The following is a 17,680-nucleotide window of genomic DNA, read 5'->3' on the forward strand; positions in this document are numbered from 1 at the left end:
AACTGGAAACATGAGCCACAAAGCATCATAGAAAATGATGGCCTACATCACATGGCATCGCCAGTTACCAACAGTTCAAAAGGTAGATGCTAGAAAACCGGATATAGTGGTCCATGAAAAGAAGACAAAAGTAGCATTGATCATTGTAATTGCCACACCCAGTGACTACAGTGTCTTGTGTACAGATAGGCACAAAGTCATAAAATATCAGGATTTTCAGGCAGAAATGAGAGCAATGTGGAAGAAAGATACCCAGACAGTTCCAATAGTAGTTGGAGCAATGGGTCTTATAAAAAAGAATATACAATAGTATTTGGATATGTTACCAATACATGTAACCCCATAAGAATTGCAGAAGGAGTCATTACTGGGCACATTTGCATGTGCCGCAAAGAGCACTTCTGGCTGACATCAAAGATGGAGTATTACTAATTTCATGAATTTCAATTGTACTTTGACTTAGTAATGGGATCCATTCCTGTCACAGTATTAGAAACCCAAATAACTTGGAGAAATAAAAAAACTGGAGAGCAACCCGTATATTGTCAGGTGGATTGCAAACTGACTCAATGATAGAACACACACAGTTAAAATAGGGGATTCAGCCTGCACCAGCAGACCTGTAACCAGTGGCGATCCACAGGGATTTGTGCTGGGATCTCTGCTGTTTAGTATCTACTTCTTGGATGTGTAAGCAAACACAAAGGGTCTATGACTGACAAGGTTTGCTGATGACTGCAAACTATGAGCAGTCATTGAGTCCCCAAATGATATCAACATCCTACAAGAAGGACTTACACAGACAAATGACTGGTGCTAAGTCATGGGCTTAAACTAAATGCAAAAAAATACATCATCATCCCCTTCAGCAAGGGCGATGTTCCTTCAGATTATCACATTAACAACAACACCCTAATCAGTGGTGAGAGATTTGGGCACACAAGTTGACAGCAACCTTTCTTTTGATCACCATGTCTCCATGGTGGTAAGAAAGGCTTTCTGTGTCACCAACCTCATAAGTAAGGGCATTGCATCCAGAACAAAAGAGGTTATAACCCCCCTGTACTCCTCACTCATCAGGCAAATAATACAGTACAATGCTACTTTTGGTATGTACCTTACCAGGCTCCTGCAACAAATAGAGAGACCTCAGAGGTTTCTTACAGAGAAAATTCAGGCTCTCCAGCATATGTCATGTTGGCAGATTGAAATCACTATCACCATACTTTGTGTCGTACAGCCTACTCAGAAGGGACCTGTGCCTTGCATATAACGCAATCACTGATCTTGCTTCAATGGAAATGCTGCACATTTGCAAGTCAAATGACACATGAAGTACTCACTCTAGGGACCTCAACCTACTATGTGACATCAACAGAACTTGCTGGAGAGACCAATATGTCTCACGGAGGTTACCACTCCTCTGGAACAAGCTTCCATTTCAGGTGAAACAGAGCCCCTTGTTGACCCTATTTAAGTGTAATTTGGATGACAGGATGGGAAACTGTAAATTCACCCTGGGAGTTTCACCTGTGTCCCACTTAGATAGGGGCAGTAGTTGTTGACTTAGTTCTACACAATACATTGATATTCAAGGCAACAGGGGTTGTTCTTAGCTAGGCTTGTAAGGTCCTTAGGTCCAGTAGCCTAGTAACCTCCTATGATCCTATGATCCTATGAAAATGGCTACCACTGGAAACTACCACACTGATAATACATTCCTAAGAATAAAACCAGTGGTCAGGGATTTGGGAACAAATGTAGTCTGTAACCTGTCCTTTATCCATAATGTGTCTACAGTAGTAAGGAAATCATTCTATCCTGCACAACTTATAAGCTAGGGTATGGCATCTAGGTCCAAGAATATCATTGCTCCACTGTACTAGGCCCTTATCAGACCAATCATTGAGCATAATGCCCCTTCGATGTGTACCTGTTCAGGCATATGCAATGACTGGAGTGTACACAAAGGTTCCTCACAAAAAGAATATGTGGCATAACATGCCCTACATGGACCACCTCAAAGCTCTATCTCTGTATCTGGTCTCCTACAGACTAATAAGAGGCAATCTATGCCTGGCCTACAAAGCATCCTCTAATCCCTTTCTGATGGACCTGTTGCGCATCCACAAATCTAGGGTTGCTAGCCAATTAATCATCTATGAACCTATACCTCATGTAGTCTTTGCTCATATGATCCAAAAATATTCTTGTATCACTGTAAGGGGCTTTCAGTTATGACATCACTTCCTGGGTTTCTCAAGTGTTTAGGTACATTTTAGAGCCTCAGCAGGAAGCGTACTTGCCTTTGGTGCCTAGAATATCAAAAGGTTGCAGGTTTGTTCTCACATCTGTTTGGAGATTACACTTCCCAACAACACTTTTGTAGTATATAATTTTTGGTGTGGGGTGTTACACTATTGATGTGGAACCCTTCAAATTAAATTTTAAATCGATATCCTGTCTGGTTTGTTGGTGACTACAAACTTTAAACGGTTTTTAACATATTTTACAAAAGTGCGGTCGGTTTCTAACCTTTTTTTCTTTTGCACTTTTGTACTCAGCTGTATTTCTGTAATTTTCAATTCATATGTACAGTTTCAGTCTCTTGCTGTTTTAAAAATGTTTGTATGCTGTTTCAGCTGTAGTTGATATATCACCAATTTACTATGAATTTCTAAGTATGTTCTGTTTTTTTTTCTTGCCATATGAGCCTGGCTGTGGTCAAAAAGGATTCTTTGAACCAGTTCACTTAGATAACAAATGAATAAATGAACGAATGACTCAATAAATGAATGTATAAACACATAAAGAAACAGATAATAGCTTAGGTAGATATTGGATAGAAAATATATATTTTATTCAAATTCTGATAAAAAGACATCAAAACAAAACATAAATAAACACAAACGGAACATTGGTGATTCGCTATACCCTTTATATAAGCAGAACAGGTCTATATCATTTCATTGAAAACTCATTTCATTGAAGCTTAATTCATTGACACATATTCACTGAAAGCTCACTTCACTGAAAACTCAATTCACTCAAAGCTCACATCACTGAAAACCCATTTCATTGAAACCCATTTAGTTGAACGGTATATATGGCCTTTTCTCCACTGTTGTGCGATCCTGGCGTTAGTATACAAAGTAAGGGGGGAGAAGCCCCCCCACATAAATTGGTTATATGTTGTTTTCTGGAAGAATTATTTCATTACACTTGTAAGTATCCATCTATATACTTTAAAATATTTACAATATGTGTGGGGGCTATGCCCCCCATACCCCCTTACTTTATATACTAACTCCAGGATCACACAACAGTGGTGAAAAGGCCATATATACCTTTCAAAGAAATGAGTTTCAATGAAATGGATTTTCAGTGAAGTGAGCTTTCACTGAGTTGAGTTTTCAGTGAAGTGAGCTTTCAGTGAATATGTGTCAATGAATTAAGCTTCAATGAAATGAGTTTTCAATGAAATGATATAGACCCAAGCAGAACCACTATGATCACACATACACTCACTCTCTCTCAAATCTATGCACACACACACACACACATACACACAACATACACACTTGAACACATGCTCATATGCTAATATATATGATCATTTTTTACCCCCACACACCCACTATTAACAAACTCAGTACTTAAACCATCCTGTCCATATTCACCCACTTTCCTTTAAATGCAGTCTAGAAAAAATGTATTCTCCCTTTACATATTTGTACATATATTTTTTTTTCTTTCATAATCTGAAAAAGACAAACAAACTTCCTATACAAACCCAGGGCTCTGTTGTTGCGTATTGTAAAGAGAATGTAACCCATACATGTCGCAAAAGAAACTTGAAAATTATTAACACAACATATAAAGTCTCCTGAATGCTCTCCCATTCTTCTCTCTATGAACTGCATTCTATTCTACATCCTACAATAGTTCTTACCTTTTTATAATCCAGAGCATTCTCCAAACATTCTTGACATACAGTAAACAAAAAATATGTTTGAGTTTTTAAGTCACCCTCACACCCTCATCTATGACAATGACGTTACTTATATGCTTCAGAAATAAGGCATGACAAGATTGTGTTATTGTGTAACATTATTGCTCATTTACAAGTCAAAACATGAGGTGAAGCCTTATGGTGTGAGTTCCCATGTGTGATGAACACACAGTTATGAAATGCATTATTACTCTCACGTGAGGACAGTTGACCAAGATCTTCTTGACAAGTAGCCAATGTTGGACTACCAACAGACTGGGTATACACACTGTCCTCTCTTTCAGAGGAAATATCTTGGACTACAGGAGTTTCACCCTCTGGGCTGAACAAAGTAAACCCAAGTGCAGCATATCATGTGTCACTAACTGCACTGCTTCTCAGCACCACATCATATCCTACTTCAGGATCAGTGTGGAAGACGATGGGGAGGAAGAGAGAAGTGAATGAGCTGTAAACACAGAGACAAAAGCAGACACACACACACGATACACATGATGTGCACATAAGAAGACGACTATCAAAATACATTACAAAACATAACACTCTAATAAAAAGCAATGCAGGTTTTTATATATAGGTGAATACTAGGCTAACTGCCCTGAAGGGCCATTTTAAGCCTAGACAATAACCTGGTGCTAGAATCAAACCTTGTAACTTTTGTCTATAAGGTGATGACCTTAACCATTATGCCAAACCCACACTAAATGTGTCATCATGGCTGTGACCATGCACTCTTTTACGGTCTACTGTGCAGAGCTGTGGTACACATAATGTACAATTACTGTTAATATGTGACATGTGGTCATTCTGTGTAATGTTACCCTTGCACTCTACAACAAGGTAATGCAATACATACGTAATTGTCATGGTTGATGCCGAGCACTGTGTGATGATCCTGTAAACAAGGACAAGTAGATGTAGCATGTCACAAATGTGGAACATATACAAGGTTACTGTACATGCATCAGACATGAGTAGTGTCCACACATGGCACATTGTTTTCTGATATTTCAATGGCATGTGTTTGAAGTTTCCTGTGCTTATCCTGTGATGCCTCATTACTGCTCCAGGAATAATGTGCAGTGTGGCTTAGTGGACAGATGTCTGCCTTCCCACCTATATGGTTGGAAGTTTTATCCTGACCTCTGTCCCTGTAATCTTATATGTAATAAGATCTACTTACTTGCTATCAGTGTTATTTGTATTCATGTCTGGAGCTGCTAACCTAGAACATGAATACAGATCTGTATGTCACTGCTGTCTTGTCCTTCTTGGGTAGGTATTGCTCCACATATCATGCTCTTAGTCATATTTAATCCATTTGTAAGGTGGTATCATCATGGACAACACCGCAGCAATGCAGCTGGATGCATTGGTACATTAGTTTACCTTTGTTTGCTCAGTGAAGCGTGTGTTGGCTGATGCCCTCCCATGTTCTGTTAGCATCCCCTGACTCCTCTTGTACTGCCTGTATGGTTATTGTCTGTCTGTCTGTCACATCCTACTTCTTTTCTGTTTTACACTCTATGCTTTTCTTTTGTGGTGCCTTTATGTTATATTATGTATTTCTTCCCAACCCAATTATCCTCTACTATTTCCAATAACTTACCAATCTTTTATGTTAATAAATAGAGGCAAGTGGGCAGCTTCCACAAAAAACATCCATGCCACTCTGGCCCTCTCTCTCTCTCTCTCTCTCTCTCTCTCTCTCTCTCTCTCTCATTTTTCTTTCCCATCTTCAATGATATGAGTACCCCCCTCTTTATCCTAACCCAACTTATACCACTCTATATCTCCAACCCCTTGCTCCCCCATGTCACAGTCTCCAGATATTGTTTAGATACATAATTGCTGACATGCAAAACATTTGTGATGTTTTAAATGTCCTCAGCTACCTGGCAAAATATGTATTACCTCTATGGCACACCTAACTATACTTTTGCATATTTGCATCCTATTGGTTTGTACTTAGACTGCATGTAATGGACTCGCAATACTCTAAGTAGGTACATAATTCCCTGTATTCACTTCTGTTACACAACCTGCACATATAACTTGTATCCAATATCTGTCATATTAATATTTATGTGCTTTTTCTAGAGTGGCCTAATTTTCATTTGCTTTGATCCTTTTAATATCTTACAAGTTTTTTTTTCATATTTATAGTTGCAAAAACTTTTAACACCTCAACTTTTTGTATCACTGCTCAGCAAACACTGCTCCCATATATACTAATTCCACACTGCATCTCATTTATGTATTATTATGATCGACTTCTTGCACCATAACCAGCATATTCTGCAGGGTTGTGTGATTCATAGGTCCATAGGTTGGTACTAGGCTATCGGCCCTAGGGCCTATGCAAGCCTAGCCATAGCAATTCCCTGGCTATTTCTTCCCAGAGTATTTACTTCCCAGGACCACTGTCTAGCAGGGTGAATGACGTGATTCCTGGGGTGAATTTCCTATCTCCCATCCAATCATCAAGGTTCCTTTTGAACAGGGCCAAAGAGGTGCTCTGCTTGACATGTATGGACAGTCTATTCCAGAGTCTGGGGATTCTCTGGGTCAGGAACCTATCCCTCCAGCATGTTTTGTTCATTGTGATGACAAAGTTTAGATCCTTGGAGTGCGTGTCTCTGAGGGATTGGGATTTCTTTAAGTGTAGCATGTCCAACAGCTCTGGGTTTGACATGGCCTTGTATGTTAAGCAGAGATTGCCTCTGAGTAGACGATATGCGACAGAGTATAGGTGGAGTTTTTTTAGATGGTCAGCATAGGTCATCTCCTTTAGGATTTTGATTCTTTTAGTGAGGTATTTCTGTGGCTTTTCCAGTTGTTGCATATGTCTTGAGAGGTACATACCAAACGGGGCATTGTATTCTATAATGGGTCTAATGAGGGATGAGTACAGTGGGACAATTACCTCCTTTTTTCTGGTTGAAAAGCCCATAGTGATGAGGTGTGCCACATAGAAGGATTTCCTGACTGTGGTGGCAATGTGATCATCGAAGGTGAGACCACTGTCCACCTGTGTCCCTGATATTTTATTGATTCCGGCCCCTGTTACCACTTTTATTTCCTTCTAAGTCCTAACTTGGTTTCCATTACTTCCAGAAAACATTCCATATAATTGTTATACTTTAAGTTTCTCTAAATGCATAACCAATTTCTTTTTGTGACGCTTCTCATTCTGGGACTTCAGTCAAACACTGATATTTAATACGTTTCAGTTTCTCGACTGCTATATTTTTTACATTAGCCCTTACATTTAAATGTACATATTCTGATTTTTTACTCTTTTTTTATACTTTCAGGTATATCAACTGATAATGGTTCAGAAATTATTATACAAATCCCAGTATCTACCACTACTGAGGTTGAGTGAGAACAAAACCCCAATAAACCCATCATTTTCCAAGTTTCCCCAGAAATACTTTACATAACTGCATTCAAACAACAAATGTTATATTGTTTTGTTTTTTTTTTCATCAGTGCCACCCGCCCTAACACAAAACCTTTCCTGAAATATGTTTATATTTCACATTCCCCTTATCTGGCACTTTTTTCAAATAAAAACATCCAGATAACATCCTGTATGTATGCTGGAATCAATTCTTTCTTTACTTATTTTCAAAATATTTTTTTTTGTCATCCTGAAGTATTGCCCAGGATTCTCTTCTAACATAATCTTCCATTATTTTTATTATAGCTTTTCCTCCCACCAGTCAAACATTCCTAAACAAATTTTTTTTCATATTTACTTGCACTAACATGTCATTACAAATAGCTTCACTTTGTTATATTTTCTTCCCCAGTTTCCTGTATCCAGTATTTCCATTATTCCTGATTTTAAAAAGGTTATTCACCTTTCTATAATATTTCAATTTCTTTTACCATGTTTAATAAAACAAAACATCATGTTGTTCAGCATAACCAATCCTCCTGTTTCAACCTGATATATAAAATATTTCATTTTTGAGTTTGACTATTTTTCCACACCTCAGAAAATGCTTAATTACCATACTTTGTCGTGATATACACAAAAAGAAATAACACATTTTACTTTAATTAATGCATATTCTTCTTTTTCCCATCTCAACATTGCCCATCTGTTAACCCTCTCTCTGTTTTTTTCTTCCCGGTTCACTTTACTGTAACCTCTATGTTAAAGGAATGCTTTCTAGACTGAGTTAGTCTACCTTTATACCAGTACATATTTCTAATATCTTATCTTCACCTCCCATTCAAGTTTTAAATTCCAGATGCTCTCCAAATTTCTTTCAGTTTTATCCATATCCTTCATGATTATACATCACTTCCTTATTTAATAATTCTGTTCAGTTTGTAAGGACTCTGCATGCAACCCAACTTCTCCTGTGATGCATCATACATAACATTGTCAAATGATTGTCCTGTTTTAAAGCTGTTATGTATTCATTCATTTTAGAATCATAGGTTCAAACGTTGTAGTAAGCTTATGGTTTATGTGACTTTCAGTACAGTTATGCCACCTGTTTGTAGTGGGAGAATCAAGTTTTTTCCTTTTAAATAGATTTTCCCTATACATAACAGGCAAAAATTTATGCTGAAATATCCACCCATCAAGACAGGTTTTAAAGGTTACCGGGGAAATACTCAATATACAAGCTGGGTCTATTATAAAAACAGGAGGTACATTGCCTTAGGTAGGTTTTGCACCAGCTGGTGTTACTGATGTGGTCATGTAAGTGTAAAGTAAGGGCTAGCTTTTGTCACTGGTCCTACTAAAGTACAGGATCTCAAACAGTGGGAGGTAATTCACGACAGGATAGATAAGTGGAGATCCATGCAGACACTTGTATGACGCAGAGTATTTAATCTTTCAGAATAGCTAATGGTATCCAGTCCTAAGATCCATTTGGAAAGGAACTCTGTGGTCTCTCAGTATGGATAAAGTGCTTAGTAAGGAACATGCCAAAGGGGGACTGTATTCAATGTACTGCACAACATTAGACTTTAGGTTCTTGCAGGGGGGCTGCACCCCCCCACACCCCCTACAACTTATATATTCCAACTCCGAGATGGCACTACAGTGAGGAAAGGGATGAATTACCCTAACCGCACTGTAACATGATCTCTGACAGTACTTCAAGTTCATATCACCAAATGCACAGTGCATTCGCTGATATGAACTTTCGATAAGGAGATGTTCAGCAAGATGGACATTCAAAAATACAACTTTCGAGTGTTCCATCTGCGGGTATCTCAACTCGCAATTTTAATAATAAACTATATATATATATATATATATATATATATATATATATATATATATATATATATATATACACAGCACTAACTGTGCATACTTGATTCTTCTTAAACCTTGGGACATAAAAAGACTAAAAAAATGGCACAAACCTCACCAAACCAGTAAGAAAATGTAGAAATTAGCCGGACTTCAACGTAAATAAAATATTATTATTTTTATTAGTTAAAACACATCATATAAGCGCTTTCATCTCTCATGGAGACTTCTTCAGACGCATATAAGCGCTTTCATCTTTCATGGAGACTTCTTCAGATGCATATAAGTGCTTTCATCTCTCATGGAGACTTCTTCAGATGCATATAAGCACTCTCATCTCTCATGGAGACTTCTTCAGATGCATATAAGCACTTTCATCTCTCATGGAGTCTTCTTCAGATGCATATAAGCGCTTTCATCTCTCATGGAGACTTCTTCAGACATAAAAGGACCTTATCTGGAGATCCCTTAATAACTGTTCTGAATAACCGCTTTGATTCAGCTTCTCAAAGATTTGAATGTATATCAAATCTCTTCCATAATGGCAATGTTCCTTTCAGCATTCTATGGCTTAGCTTAAATGACTGACAGCATTAAGTAGGGATAATGCATGCTGTTAGCAGAAGGAACATTGTTAACAGCTGTATCTTTGGCACAGATAATGCTCAACAATTTTTGTTCTATTACTCCACATAAAGAGACATTCAAATGTCTGACTTGTGTCATATGTATATTCATAGAGAGGGTCAAACCAAATTTATTGACACTCCAGGTGTCAAAAATTGGTTAAATTCCATAGAACTGTACTTGCAAATAAAACAAATTATTAGTGTAATGACCACCAAATGCAACATTATTCCTTAAAAAGGTACACTCTTTAAAAAAAAAAAAAAATATATATATATATATATATATATATATATATATATATATATATATATATATATATATATATATATACACGGGCAGAATAAATCTCTAAGTTCATTGCAAAAGAAAAAAATATTATTGAAAAAATAATCATGAGTCAAACAGAAAAAAGACCAGGCTATTAGCATAACTTGTTTGAGCTTCCTCACCTAAAACATGGGTAACTGCTTTTATACCATGATATAAGATAGAGAGGTCTATAGAGCACCCATAACCAAAGTGTCATTCTAATAATTAGATTGCTAAGTAATTTCTTTCAGCTTAATAACATCTAACCAATATATGACTATTGCTAAACTAACATGTTTTAACAATGCACCCAGAGATACCCCCTCCCCAGAGATAATACCTCTTTTTGCTGAAACAATTAGATGGCCAGGTGGATCTGATATAGATTTGTTGATATTTAAAAGACAGTAATAATAAAGATCTTTCAGATGTGTAGTATTCAGTTTCTCATATTTACATATGTTAAAAACAGGTCTAATACTACTTTATAATGTCATAAATCTCTGAATTGTATTCTGTTCTTGGTAATTCAGTTAAAATTATATAATCTTATGCCTGGAGTAAATTGTAGCATATGTTCAGATAATGATTACATTCTAAAACTGGTGGTTTATTAAAAATTTCACAGCCATGTTTGAAGTAAATTGGACCACATGTTCAGATATTGGTATTTATTAAAAAACATTTCCCCGGATTTACTAAGATTAAGATGAGGATGGCAGCGCGCAATGCATATTAATTAAGGCACACTGCCGGAACTCCTGATGCTACACGGAGCGTGGACGAGTGCAGGGGGCGTGTCTGAGAGCAGAGCTCGCAGAATAAACATGCCCCTGCAAAGTAGAACAGAAGAATGCGTAAATAAATGAACAAGAACGCTCATAGATGTCCGCATATCCCCACCAACAGTCCCCATGTGTTCAATAGCAACAGTACATTTAATTAAAATGCAGAAACCCTTTCATTTATTTTGTTTAAAACCCCGAGTACAGCTAACCGTAGGTGCGTGGGTTTGCCCATCACTTAGCTATGGTTAAAGCAGATGAAAAGGCTGAAGAGGATAACAAGGAATATATATGCAAATGAAGCAGCACAGCAATAGTGTATTGGTTTGAGCATCTGCCTAATGAGCAGGCATTCCTGGTTTGAGTCCCACTGCAGCACATATAATTTTCCATGTGAAATCAATATATGAACATATTTTAACAACTTATTGCCGTATAACCTACATAATAACATTTAAATGTGAATTGGAGTACTGCATGAAATGCACATGTGAAGTGTCAGTGTCATAATGAATAAGGCACTAGTAAGCAGGTATAAGCACAAATAAGCAGTAGTAAGCGTGTCTAAGTGTGTTTGCGTGGGGTTAAGCAATGCCTACACAGATTAAGCAAAGTAGAAGCTAACTGAGTGTAAGAAACTGTAACTGGAGGTTAGCAGTACTTACTGTCACACAAACCCTCTCAAACCCGATTGCAACTGCTTAAAAGTGCCTTAATCACTTTGTATCCAATGGCCCTTGTTCTGCCCAGCAACAAAATAAATGGCCTCAGCAAGGCTCAAACCCAGGACCCTGTAGACCACAGCTAATGCAATTTACCACTAAGCAATGGCATATACTCATAAAGTTGATGTTATCACAAACATATCATCCAGCACAGTCATTCAACAGTATAGGAAATGTAGTTAATTAGGTATATGCATGTGTATTTGTAAATAATGTAATATCTAAACACATGCAACATATTGATATATGTAGATATATATATATATATATATATATATATATATATATATATATATATATATATATGGGTCTATATGACTTGGTCGACAGTTCATATGATTGACTGTTTATTTGGTCAACAGTTCATTTGATCGACAAGCATTTTAGGTGGGGGGCTTCGCCCCCTACACCCCCCAATGTGGGGGGCTGTGCCCCCCACACCCCCCCAACTATATATATCAACCCAGGGTCACACAACATTGGGGAAGGGGCAAATGCTTGTCGATCAAATGAACTGTACCAAATAAACAGTCGATCATATGAACTGTCGAACAAGTCATATAGACCCATATATATATATATATATATATATATATATATATATATATGTGTATATATATATATATATATATATATATATATATATATATATATATATATATATATATATATATGAACATATATACATGCAGATGCCTACATCTACACTCATATTGTTATATATCTCTATATATCTAGCTATATATATATATATATATATATATATATATATATATAGAGCCAGACTGTACTGCATGTTATGTTAGCATTACCAGCCTTATATATATATATATATATATATATATATATATATATATATATATATATATATATATATATATATAAGGCTGGTAATGCTAACATATCATGCAGTACAGTCTGGCTCCCATAGGAAATATAAAATGTGGAAGCCATCAACAGCCCCATGATAAATATACACAGACACATATATGCAGATACAATATAGTTTTATATATATATATATATATATATATATATATATATATATATATATATATATATATACAGTGTACATATAGCTATACATGTGACTATAAATACACAGTCAGAGATATGTACATTAAGATACATATGTAGAAGGTGCACACAATATGGAACAGCAACTATGCCTACAGATAACACCTGAACACCTGGACACTGTATGGGCCACCTATACAAATGACAATTGTCGCCTGCAACATATACCCACAAAGAGGTTATAGGAAAAAAACACCACACACAGGTTTGTATAAATGGAACACCTTTATTTGTGTACGATAACAGTTCTATACGCCATGTCATATAACTGTTCATACACTGACATCCATAGAAACATGGTAATGCAAATGTGAAACAGGTATACTAGTACAGTATTCTGGAAAGGACCACATTTGTTGCTGTTCATGCCAAGCCCTGCAGATGTGACAATAGTAAAGACAGACTGGGCCCCAGCATACCATACAATGAACAGTAAGTAATGCAGGTGTACAGTTCAGCAGCCCATGTACACTCTCTGCAGATTCAGTAGGTGGTAAAGACATCATTTGACCAAATGGGATGTAACTGTTACATAACAAGCCATAACCAACACCATCACAAGCCCACTGACAAACAGAACACTCTGTATGGCAGGAGGTAGTAGGCCTGCATCAACCCACTTAATGTACGTAATGCAAATATAGGTGGAGTGTATGGTACTGTACATCCAGAAACCTTAAGTCAGCTCACCCCTGATACCCACACAAAGCTTGGTATGTAGGTGTAGGACAGAGGCTGGAACACAGGCCCATATCTGGACAACTGTTGCCATGCACTCAGCAAGTTGCTGGTGTTACAGGATAGTCTGCAACATACCCTTAGTCGGGGGATTTATGTTAGAAACTTCAATGGATGTAGCCTTGTACTGATAGCACTCAACACACACACTGCCAGTAAAATATCTGACACAGGACCTGTGCGGTGGACAGACAAAACATGATAGGCACAGCAATGGCCACCAATAGGATAGGCTCACAGTTGAGAGCTATGCAGACAGACTGCATTCCAAGGTAAACTAATATGTACACACACAGCCTGTAACACCAGTACTTTACAAAGGATAACACATTTCTACTCACACTCTGTCTGTAGTTCTGGAAACACCTAAAAATGTGTAACTGGCCTGAGTATGCTGGTTCTCCTGTAAGAGATATTGCTACCTGCCATATGTAACACTGATGCCCACACACAGGAGGATGTCCATCATATAGGAAAAGTAAAGGGACCACGCCCACATGATGTAGGGATATATAGTAGCTGGTTGCCATGACAGTGGTAATTGGAAGTACTACACAGCAAGCTGCATGCAGTTAGCAGGTGGAGGACACTGACTGGTGCAGAGGCCATCACCTGATCATGTGCATCACCTACTAAAGCCAGGATGCAATCTATTCAAAGCAGCTCAATCCATTTACTGGAGATAGAAGGAGAGAGAGAGAGATTACCAGTACCAGTACCAGAACCAGAACCAAAAGCAAAAAAGAAAAGCTCTGCAAACTAAAAGCTTAAATCACAGCCAGCTGTTATTCAACTAGACATCTGTCCAACAAGAGGTATGTGTAGTACATACACATGTAATAGAATGTAGTACTGGTCCATCATAATGGGATAGATAAGTTTGAAATAGCTGTGTGTGCCATCATGTGTTGTTGTGATGATGTTCAACTGAACAACTGTGACAGACAATAGTGTCTGTCCCTGTGGGTAGTGGGCCATAGCCCTTAACTGTGCAGGTCAGCACTGACAGATAGGATGTAAGCCATCATAGTGTGTGTTGTGTAATTGGAAGTATGTATATTACATGGCTAATAGCTGATGGTAGGCATAATGCCATAATATGTGCATAGATTTGTAGGTAGGTACTAGGCTAGTGGCCCTAGGGCCTATAGAAGCCTAGCCTAGTTCAAGTAGAATGCAGCCTGGGATGTTGACAGGTGCCATGGATGTTGTGTTATTGCCTTTGGAGAGTGTGTTCCCCTGTGCAGCCATGAAAACAGGAACTTTGCATTCTTCCAGTATAGAGATGGGCCCCTTAGGGTATGAGAGGGGGGGTAAAGTCACACTGAACCTATCTGCCAGGATGTTAACAATATCAGTGGGTTCTGTATATTTAGTGCAAGTGTGCTATAAGACAGAGCAGATGTGAGTGTTGATGTTGAGAGTGTTGACATAGTTATAGAATGCTTTGTGGTTGTCCTCAGAGTCAGTGGTCATTTTGTTTACATAGCTGGCTTTGGAGGACCCTATGAGGGATCCAAGCTTCTTACTGAGGCTGACCAGGGACTTTCTCCAATCATGAGGTTTTACTCTGTTTTGCAACAGTGTATTTCTTCTGTTGTAGAGTTTGTTTATGGCAGGGGACCACCAGATTGGCATCCATTTCAATGGAGGATAGCATCTTTGTTCTGTTAGGGATTGCATAATCCATGCACTCATGTAAGTGCTTATAAAGTGCATTTGTGTAGGATTCAGCAGTCATACCTCTATTGTCTATCAGCATGGGTGTCGTGAAGTTTCCCACACTTGTCTTACAAAGTGTGAAGTTGGCTTTGGAGAAAGAATTAATGGTGGATTCCCTAATGGGGGTTGGGGGCTTGTGTTCAGATCTGACCAACGAGGAATTGACCTGTGGTGTAGAGCACCGGTTTAGCATGTTAGCAATGACCAGGTCTAGGATATAGCTGCCCCTGGTGTGGGTGTGGCTAAGTTGATCCAAGGCATTGGAATTGATGAATTCCAGAAAATGTTGAGCACAAGGGTTGGTACATGACAACTTTTCACATTTAATGGTGGGGTATTTGAAATCACCCATTATGAGGGTGTTAGGTTGCACCCTAATATTTTCCACTATATCAAGAAATGAGGAGTGGAAATCCTGGGGCATGGCGGGTGATCTGTAGCAAACTACAATTTGGATTGTGGTCTTGCCCAGAGATAGTTGCACTTGGATAATCTCGGATGCATTATGCTGAGCAACTAGCCTGGAGGTGTGGAAATCCTTAATGAATATGGACACACCTCCGCCTTAAGTGTTTTGGTCCAGGTTAGGTGGCCGAAAGGTGTGGTATGAATTATAGCCTGGTAATGCAGGGGTACTCTCTGGATCCTTGAACCAGGTCTCTGTCACTGCACAGATGTCAATGTTCTCCATTTTAAAGAGTGCCTCAAGTGAGTGCATTTTGAGGTGTAGACTACTAGCATTGAGTAGCAATACCCTCAGATTTTGCTTGGTTGTACCTGTTACGGTGGTGAAGTTGCCATTTGAACCCTGCCTAAGAAAGGCACTACAGAGGTGTTGACAGCCTTAGCCAGTACTAGGAATCCCAGGGCGACAGGTGCAAGTCATCTCTGGCAAAGCATTGTGGTTTGTCCATCATGATATTCCAGGCAGACAGATACTGGATCCCCTTAGAATGACACAAGAAGCTTAGCTAATTGTTGACATTAATCTTTTTGTCATTGTACCATGGTATCATTCTGGGTGATGGCAAGATGCTGCACAGGGCTAGTGTCATAACTGCCTGAGCTACAAGATTGGGCAGCTTCTCCATGTCCCTTATCATGTAATCCAGGGAGGTACAGTCTAGGTCATTCACACACACATGGAGAATGACAGAGTCATATTTGCACTTGTGGAGTGACCTGAGTGCATGTGTTATGTGTTGGTTCCTGGCACCATATAGGCAGCTGATAGTAACTTTCTCCTTGTGTAGCCTGGTGAGTGGAACATCAGTGTGCCTGACTATGGAGTCAGCTATGACTAGAGTGTTGGGTTTGTTATTATGCCTTATATGCTGTGGTTGAGTGGCACACTGGCATTGTGGGCTATGTGTCATTTGGGTTGTGTTGTGGGGTGGAGGTTGCTTGCGTTTCTATTTTGGAGGTCCATGTTGCTTGGGCAGGTGTTTACTGAGACCCTACTCAAATGAAGGTGTGTGTTTGAGTTTTTATGTGTGTGTTTTGGTGGTGTAGGTTTTCAGGGACTATGTGGTGATTGTAGTGTGGTGCAAGTGTTTACCTACTCCTCTTGACTGTCTAGTCCAGTCTTAGGTGAAGAAAGCTTTGATTCCAGTTTGGCTATATAACTGCATCTCTCACATGTTGTATTGTTGGGTGGTAGGAGGAGAAAGTTGTCTGTGTACATGAGTCAATTGCTGCATTGCCCCAAGATGGCCAGATTCAGCAGCTAAACAGGAGAAACACTGGAACTTGACCCTTACACACGCCTGGATATGTGCCTATTTATTAAGTGCTAAAAACTGTGTCCATCAAGACAAGTGAGGAAAGTTGAGTGCTGTAGTAATTGGTAGCTTAATTACTGCTTAAATTGAGTCATGAACAACTGCTGAGCTCAAAGAAACAGACCTGAGTATTGCAACTGAAAAACTGGCTAGTTATATGAAACAAATGTAAGCTAGAAGGTGTCCATCCAAGACAGAGAGGCCTGGTCACTCAGAAGCTTACAAACAGTCATATTATGATGGCCATGTGGCAGACACAGGCCATCAGTTGCAGGATATGCAGGTGAATCTGTATAGTAGCATGCCGGGGTGCCATAGGTGTGTAACACACTTATTTGCAATGGGTGTCTACATATACCCCACTAATGTCAGGCCATTTGCATATGTGGCACCTATCTGTGTTGTAGCAAGGCAGAACACTGCAGCTGTGCAGGAAGGTGTGGTGAGATTGTGAAGATGATGTCTGAATGTACCCCACGTAAAGGTATGCATATGTGTACATATGTCACATATGTAATATATAAAGATATATATTTATATCAGCATGTATGTCCAGAAATATATATATACCCATGTGTATACATATATATATATATATATATATATATATA

The sequence above is a fragment of the Protopterus annectens genome, chromosome 17.part0, assembly GCF_019279795.1.
Source record: "Protopterus annectens isolate FY-2018-M chromosome 17.part0, PAN1.0, whole genome shotgun sequence".
Classification (NCBI taxonomy): Eukaryota; Metazoa; Chordata; order Ceratodontiformes; family Protopteridae; genus Protopterus; species Protopterus annectens.